This window comes from Arachis duranensis, chromosome 5 (assembly GCF_000817695.3).
Source record: "Arachis duranensis cultivar V14167 chromosome 5, aradu.V14167.gnm2.J7QH, whole genome shotgun sequence".
Lineage (NCBI taxonomy): Eukaryota > Viridiplantae > Streptophyta > Magnoliopsida > Fabales > Fabaceae > Arachis > Arachis duranensis.
In genome coordinates, this window is record NC_029776.3 from 54076847 (window position 1) to 54086388 (window position 9542).

A 9542-nucleotide genomic window follows, 5' to 3' on the forward strand; every position below is an offset into this window, starting at 1 on the left:
TATCTTTGGGATGAACCATATCTCTTCAAGAGATGTGCAGACAGAGTAATCCGTAGATGTGTGCCTAAAGAAGAAGCACAGAAGATCCTCTGGCATTTCCATGGATCACAGTATGGAGGACATTTTGGAAGTGAGCAAACAGCCACAAGAGTCCTCCAATGTGGCTTCTACTGGCCTACTCTCTATAAAGACTCCCGAATGTTTGTACTTAATTGTGACAGTTGCCAAAGATATGGCAATCTGCCTCACAGTTATGCCATGCCTCAACAAGGGATCTTGGAGATCGAGTTGTTTGATGTATGGGGTATTGACTTCATGGGGTCATTCCCACCATCATACTCAAACACTTATATTCTGGTGGCAGTGGATTATGTATCCAAATGGGTAGAAGCTATAGCAACACCCACTAATGATAGTAAGACAGTGCTGAAATTCCTCAAAAAATACATCTTAAGCAGATTTGGTATCCCTAGAGTACTAATCAGTGATGGGGGCACTTATTTCTACAATAAATAGCTTTACTCTGCTTTGGTTCGATATGGAGTTAGCCACAGGGTAGCTACTTGGTGCACGAAATTGTGATCATCAATGGCGCCATCAACATGGTACGCTCAATTGCAATCTCAACTCTTTATCACAACTTCGCACAACTAACCAGCAAGTGCACTGGGTCGTCCAAGTAATAAACCTTACGCGAGTAAGGGTCGATCCTACGGAGATTGTTGGTATGAAGCTAGCTATGGTCATCTTGTAAATCTCAGTCAGGCGGATTCAAATGGTTATGGAGGATTAATGATTAAAAGATAATAAAGATAGAGATACTGACGTAATTCATTGGAGAGAATTTCAGATAAGCGTATGGAGATGCTTTGTCCCTTCCGTCTCTCTACTTTCCTACTGTCTTCATCCAATCTTTCTTACTCCTTTCCATGGCAAGCTGTATGTAGGGTTTCACCGTTGTCAATGGCTACCTCCCATCCTCTCAGTGAAAATGTTCAACGTGCTCTGTCACAGCACGGCTATTTAGCTGTCAATTCTCGATCATGTCGGAATAGAATCCAGTGATTCTTTTGCGTCTGTCAATAACGCCCCACAATCGCGAGTTTGAAGCTCGTCACAGTCATTCAATCCTTGAATCCTACTCAGAATACCACAGACAAGGTTAGACCTTCTGGATTCTCTTGAATGCCGCCATCAATTCTAGCTTATACCACGAAGATTCTGATTAAGGAATCCAAGAGATATTCATTCAATCTAAGGTAGAACGGAGGTGGTTGTCAGGCACACGTTCATAGGTGAGAATGATGATGAGTGTCATAGATCATCACATTCATCAAGTTGAGGAACAAGTGATATCTTAGAACAAGAATAAGCCGAACTGAATAGAAGAACAATAGTAATTGCATTGATACTCGAGGTACAGCAGAGCTCCACACCTTAATCTATGGTGTGTAGAAACTCCACCGTTGAAAATACATAAGAACAAGGTCTAGGCATGGCCGAATGGCCAGCCTCCCAAAGAGGGTTCAATCATAAAAACATGATCCCAAGACCAAAATACAATAGCAAAAGGTCCTGTTTGTAGAGAACTAGTAGCTTAGGGTTTACAAAGATGAGTAAATGACATAAAAATCCACTTCCGGGCCCACTTGGTGTGTGCTTGGGCATGTGTAGAGACTTTTCTTGGAGTTAAACGCCAGCTTTTGTGCCAGTTTGGGCGTTTAACTCCCATTCTTGTGCCAGTTCCGGCATTAAACGCTAGAATTCTTGAGCTGACTTGAAACGCCTGTTTGGGCCATCAAATCTCGGGCAAAGTATGAACTATTATATATTTCTGGAAAGCCCAGGATGTCTACTTTCCAACGCAATTCATAGCGCGCCAATTGGGCTTCTGTAGCTCCATAAAATCCACTTCGAGTGCAGGGAGGTCAGAATCCAACAGCATCTGCAGTCCTTTTCAGCCTCTGAATCAGATTTTTTGCTCAGGTCCCTCAATTTCAGCCAGAAAATACCTGAAATCACAAAAAAAACACACAAACTCATAGTAAAGTCCAGAAAAGTGAATTTTAACTAAAAAATAATAAAATATAATAAAAACTAACTAAAACATACTAAAAACATCCTAAAAATAATGCCAAAAAGCGTATAAATTATCCGCTCATCACAACACCAAACTTAAATTGTTGCTTGTCCCCAAGCAACTAAAAATGAAATAAGTTAAAAAGAAGAAAATATGCAATGAATTCCAAAAATATCTTTGAAGATCAGTATTAATTAGATGAGCGGGGATTTCAGCTTTTGCCTCTGAATAGTTTTGGCATCTCACTCTATCCTTTAAAATTCAGAATGATTGGCTTCTATAGGAACTCAGAATCCAGATAGTGTTATTGATTCTCCTAGTTAAGTATGATGATTCTTGAACACAGCTACTTTATGAGTCTTGGCCGTGGCCCAAAGCACTCTGTCTTCCAGTATTACCACCGGATACATACATGCCACAGACACATAATGTATTACCACTGGATACATACATGCCACAGACACATAACTGGGTGAACCTTTTCAGATTGTGACTCAGCTTTGCTAGAGTCCCCAATTAGAGGTGTCCAGGGTTCTTAAGCACACTCATTTTGCCTTGGATCACGACTTTATTATTTTTTTCTTTTTCCTTTTTTTGTTTTTTTTTGTGTTCACTGCTTTTTCTTGCTTCAAGAATCATTTTTATGATTTTTCAGATCCTCAGTAACATGTCTCCTTCTTTCATCATTCTTTCAAGAGCCAACATTTATGAACAACAAATTCAAAAGACATATGCACTGTTCAAGCATACATTCAGAAGTCAAAGTATTGCCACCACATCAAAATAATTAATCTGTTATAAAATTTTAAATTCATGCAATTCCTCTCTTTTTTAATTAAGAACATTTTTCATTTAAGAAAGGTGATGGATTCATAGGACATTCATAACTTTAAGGCATAGACACTAAGACACTAATGATCATAAGACACAAACATGGATAAACATAAGCATGAAATTTCGAAAAACAGAAAAATAAAGAACAAGGAGATTAAAGAACGGGTCCACCTTAGTGATGGCGGCTTGTTCTTCCTCTTGAAGATCTTATGAAGTGCTTGAGCTCCTCAATGTCTCTTCCATGCCTTTGTTGCTCCTCTCTCATGAATCTTTGATCTTCTCTAATTTCATGGAGGAGAATGGAATGTTCTTGGTGCTCCACCCTTAGTTGTCCCATGTTAGAACTCAATTCTCCTAGGGAGGTGTTGATTTACTCCCAATAGTTTTGTGGAGGAAAGTGCATCCCTTGAGGCATCTCAGGGATTTCATGATGAGGAATTTCCTCATGTCCATGAGTGGGATCTCTTGTTTGCTCCATCCTCTTCTTAGTGATGGGCTTGTCCTCATCAATGAGGATGTCTCCCTCTATGTTAACTCCAACTGAATAACAGAGGTGACAAATGAGATTAGGGAAGGCTAACCTTGCCAAGATAGAGGACTTGTCCGCCACCTTATAAAGTTCTTGGGATATAACCTCATGAACTTCGATTTCTTCTCCAATCATGATGCTATGAATCATGATAGCCCGGTCTATAGTAACTTCGGGGACTAAAATCTAAGCATTTCCCCCGAACCATTGTAAGCCAATTCTTTGGGTCCGGGTTCACACTTTGATCATGGTTCTTGGTGATCCATGCATTGGCATAGAACTCTTGAACCATTAAGATTCCGACTTGTTGAATGGGGTTGGTAAGAACTTCCCAACCTCTTCTTTGAAGCTCATGTCAGATCTCCGGATATTCACTCTTTTTGAGTTTGAAAGGGACCTCAGGGATCACCTTCTTCATGGCCACAACTTCATAGAAGTGGTCTTGATGCACCCTTGAGATGAATCTCTCCATCTCTCATGACTCGGAGGTGGAAGCTTTTGCCTTCCCTTTCCTCTTTCTAGAGATTTCCCTGGCCTTAGGTGCCATAAATGGTTATGGAAAAACAAAAAGCAATGCTTTTACTACACCAAACTTAGAAGGTTTGCTCGTCCCCGAGCAAAAGAAGGAAGAAGAGAGTAGAAGAAGAAGAAATATAGGAGATGGATGTGGCTTTGTGGTTTGGCCAAGGGGGAGAAGTAGTGTTTAGGTTGTGTGAAAATGAAGGAGTGAAGATGGGTTTATATAGGAGTGGAGAGGGGGTGTATGGTTCGGCCATTATGGGTGGGTTTGGGAGGGAAAGTGGTTTGAATTTGAATGGTGAGGTAGGTAGGGTTTTATAAAGGATGGATGTGAGTGGTAAAGAGAATAGTGGGATTTGATAGGTGAGGGGTTTTTGGGGAAGAGGTGTTGAGGTGATTGGTGAATGGGTGAAGAGAAGAGAGAGAGTGGTGGGGTAGGTGGGGATCCTGTGGGGTCGACAGATCCTGAGGTGTCAAGGATAATTCATCCCTGCACCAAGTGGCGAGCAAAAATGCTCTTGTTGCCAATCCTGGCATTAAACGCCGGGATGGTGCCCATTTCTGGCGTTTAACGCCAGCTTCTTGCCCATTTCTAGCGTTAAACGCCAGTCTGGTGCCCCATTCTGGTGTTAAACGCCCAGAATGGTGCCAGACTGGGCATTAAACGCCCATTTGTTGCCCTTACTGGCGTTTAAACGCCAACAAGTTTTTCCTCCAGGGTGTGCTGTTTTTCTTTCTGTTTTTCATTCTATTTTTGCTTTTTCAATTGATTTTGTGACTTTCCATGATCATCAACCTATAGAAAACATAAAATAACAAAGGAAAATAGATAAATATAACATTGGGTTGCCTCCCAACAAGCGCTTCTTTAATGTCAGTAGCTTGGCAGTGGGCTCTCATGGAGCCTTACAGATACTCAGAGCAATATTGGAACCTCCCAACACCAAACTTAGAGTTTGAATGTGGGGGTTCAACACCAAACTTAGAAGTTGGTTGTGGCCTCCCAACACCAAACTTAGAGTTTGACTGTGGGGGCTCTGTTTGACTCTGTTTTGGGAGAAGCTCTTCATGCTTCCTCTCCATGGTTACAGAGGGATATCCTTGAGCCTTAAACACAAAGGATTATTCATTCACTTGAATGATCAATTCTCCTCTGTCAACATCAATCACAACCTTTGCCGTGGCTAGGAAGGGTCTGCCAAGGATGATGGATTCATCCATGCACTTCCTAGTCTCTAGGACTATGAAATTAGCAGGGATGTAGTGGTTTTCAACCTTTACCAGAACATCCTCTACAAGTCCATAAGCTTGTTTTCTTGAATTGTCTGCCATCTCTAGTGAGATTCTTGCAGCTTGTACCTCAAAGATCCCTAGCTTCTCCATTACAGAGAGAGACATGAGGTTTATGCTTGACCCTAGGTCACACAAAGCCTTCTCAAAGGTCATGGTGCCTATGGTACAAGGTATTGAGAACTTCCCAGGGTCCTGTCTCTTTTGATGTAATCTCTGCCTAGTCAAGTCATTCAGTTCTTTGGTGAGCAAAGGGGGTTCATCCTCCCAAGTCTCATTACTAAATAACTTGTCATTTAGCTTTATGATTGCTCCAAGGTACTTAGCAACTTGCTCTTCAGTGACATCTTCGTCCTCTTCAGAGGAAGAATACTCATCAGAGCTCATGAATAGCAGAAGTAAATCCAATGGAATCTCTATGGTCTCAGTGTGAGCCTCAGATTCCCAAGATTCCTCATTGGGGAACATTGAAGGCTAGTGGACGTCCATTGAGGTCTTCCTCAGTGGCGATCACTGCCTCTTCCTTCTCTTCAAATTCGGCTATGTTGATGGCCTTACACTCTCCTTTTGGATTTTCTTCTGTATTGCTTGGTAGAGTACTATAAGGGAGTTCAGTAACTTTCTTACTCATCTGACCCACTTGTGCCTCCAAATTTCTAATGGAGGACCTTGTTTCAGTCATGAAACTTTCTCCCATGTAATTCACCTCTTCCATTGAAGGGTTCTCAGGATCATAAGCTTCTTCTTCAGATGAAGCATCCTTAGTATTGCTTGGTGCAGCTTGCATTCCAGACAGGCTTTGAGAGATCATATTGACTTGCTGAGTCAATATTTTGTTCTGAGCCAGTATGGCATTCAGAGTATCAATCTCAAGAACTCCTTTTTTCTGATTCGTCCCATTGTTCACAGGATTCCTTTCAGAGGTGTACATAAATTGGTTATTTGCAACCATTTCAATGAGTTCTTGAGCTTCTGCAGGCGTCTTCTTCAGACGAAGAGATCCTCCAGTAGAGTTGTCCAATGACATCTTGGACAGTTCAGACAAACCATCATAGAAGATACCTATGATGCTCCATTTAGAAAGCATGTCAGAGGGACACTTTCTGATCAATTATTTGTATCTTTCCCAAGCTTCATAGAGGGATACACCTTCCTTCTGTCTGAAGGTTTGGACTTCCACTCTAAGTTTACTCAATTTTTGAGGTGGAAAGAACTTTGCCAAGAAGGCATTGACTAGCTTTTCCCAAGAGTTCAGGCTTTCTTTAGGTTGTGAGTCCAACCATATCCTAGCTCTGTCTCTTACAGCAAAAGGGAATAGCATAAGTCTGTAGACCTCAGGGTCAACCCCATTGGTCTTTACAGTGTCACAGATTTGCAAGAATTAAGCTAAAAACTGATGAGAATCTTCCAATGGAAGTCCATGGAACTTGCAATTCTGTTGCATTAGAGAAACTAATTGAGGCTTAAGCTGAAAGTTGTTTGCTCCAATGGCAGGGATAAAGATGCTCCTCCCATAGAAGTCAGGAGTAGGTGCAGTAAAGTCACCCAGCATCTTCCTTGCATTGTTGGCATTGTTGTTGTTTTCGGCTGCCATGTCATCTTCCTGTTTGAAGATTTCTGTTAGGTCCTCTACAGAGAGTAATGCTTTAGCTTCTCTTAGCTTTCGCTTCAAGGTCCTCTCAGGTTCAGGGTCAGCCTCAACAAGAATGCTTTTGTCTTTGTTCCTGCTCATATGAAAGAGAAGAGAACAAGAAAATATGGAATCCTCTATGTCACAGTATAGAGATTCCTTGAGGTGTCAGAGGAAAAGAAAAACAGAAGGAGAGGTAGAAGAATTCAAATTTATCAAGAAAGATAGAGTTCGAATTGTGCATTGAGGAGGAGTGTTAGTCCATAAATAGAAGGATGTGAGAAGAGGGGAAGAAATTTTTGAAAATTAAAGTGACTTAATTAAAAGAAATTTACAAAAAAGTAATTGATTTTCGAAAACTAAGATTGGAAAAGAAATAAAGTGATTTTTGAAAAAAATTTTTGAAAGTAGAAATCAGAAAGATATGATTGAAAACTATTTTGAAAAAGATGTGAATAAAAAGATATGATTGAAAAGTTATGGTTTTTAAAAAGATATGATTGATAAGACATGATTTGAAAAACAATTTAAAAAGATTTGATTTTGAAAATTAATGACTTGGCTAACAAGAAATTTAAAAGATATGATTCAGACCTTAAACCTTTCTCAACAGAAAAGGCAACACACTTGAAATGTTGAATCAAATCATTAATTGTTAGCAAGTATGTTTGAAAAGTGGAAAGAAATTGATTTTGAAAATATATGATTGAAAAGATATGATTTGAAAAAGATTTGATTTTGAAAAATTATGGACACTTGAAAAAAAATTGAATTAAAAACAGAATCTTCCCTCTTGTGCCATCCATGGAAACTTGAAAAAAAATTGAATTAAAAACAGAATCTTCCCTCTTGTGCCATCCTGGCGTTAAACGCCCAGAATGGTATACATTCTGGTGTTTAACGCCCAAAATGCTACCCTTTTGGGCGTTAAACGCCCAGCCAGGCACCCTGGCTGGTGTTTAAACGCTAGTTTTCCTTCCTCACTGGGCGTTTTGAACGCTCAGCTTTTTCTGTGTAATTCCTCTACTGTATGTTCTGAATCTTCAATTCTCTGTATTATTGACTTGAAAAGACACAAAGAAATTTTTTTTTGAATTTTTAATGATGAGGAATAATCAAAATGCAACTAAAATCAAATAAACAATGCATGCAAGACACCAAACTTAGAAGTTTGTATACTATTGACACTAACAAATTGATAATACATATGAGAAACAACAAAACACTCAAGACAAGAGAATTTAAAGATCAGAGCAAGGAAATCATCAAAAACAACTTGAAGATCAATGAAGACACATGAATGAATTCGAAAAATGCATGCAATTGACACCAAACTTAAAATGAGACACTAGACTCAAACAAGAAATATAAAATTATTTTTGGTTTTATGATTTTATAATTTTTTTGGATTTTTTCGAAAATTATATGGAAAAGAAAATAAAGAGATTCAAAATTTTTAATAAGAATTCCAGGAATCATGCAATGTTAGTCTAAAGCTTTAGTCTAAAGAAATTAGACATGGCTAGCCAAGCTTTAGCAGGACATTGCATTCAAGAGCTAAATTGATGAGAATCAATCAGCTTTGGTGATGATGAAAACATCACCTTGAAACTCTAGAATACATTCTTAAAAATTCTGAAGAAAAGTACCTAATCTAAGCAACAAGATGAACCGTCAGTTGTCCAAACTCAAACAATCCCCAGCAATGGCGCCAAAAACATGGTGCACGAAATTGTGATCATCAATGGCGCCATCAACATGGTACGCTCAATTGCAATCTCAACTCTTTATCACAACTTCGCACAACTAACCAGCAAGTGCACTGGGTCGTCCAAGTAATAAACCTTATGCGAGTAAGGGTCGATCCCACAGAGATTGTTGGTATGAAGCAAGCTATGGTCATCTTGTAAATCTCAGTCAGGTGGATTCAAATGGTTATGGAGGATTAATGATTAAAAGATAATAAAGATAGAGATACTTATGTAATTCATTGGTGAGAATTTCAGATAAGCGTATGGAGATGCTTTGTCCCTTCTGTCTCTCTGCTTTCCTACTGTCTTCATCCAATCTTTCTTACTCCTTTCCATGGCAAGCTGTATGTAGGGTTTCACCGTTGTCAATGGATACCTCCCATCCTCTCAGTGAAAATGTTCAACGCGCTCTGTCACAGCACGGCTATTCAGCTGTCGGTTCTCGATCATGTCGGAATAGAATCCATTGATTCTTTTGCGTCTGTCACTAACACCCCACAATCGCGAGTTTGAAGCTCGTCACAGTCATTCAATCCTTGAATCCTACTTAGAATACCATAGACAAGGTTTAGACCTTCTGGATTCTCTTTAATGCCGCCATCAATTCTAGCTTATACCACGAAGATTCTGATTAACGAATCCAAGAGATATTCACTCAATCTAAGGTAGAACGGAGGTGGTTGTCAGGCACACGTTCATAGGTGAAATAGATGATGAGTGTCACGGATCATCACATTCATCAAGTTGAGGAACAAGTGATATCTTAGAACAAGAATAAGCTGAATTGAATAGAAGAACAATAGTAATTGCATTAATACTCGAGGTACAGCAGAGCTCCACACCTTAATCTATGGTGTGTAGAAACTCCACCGTTGAAAATACATAAGAACAAGGTCTAGGCATGGCCGA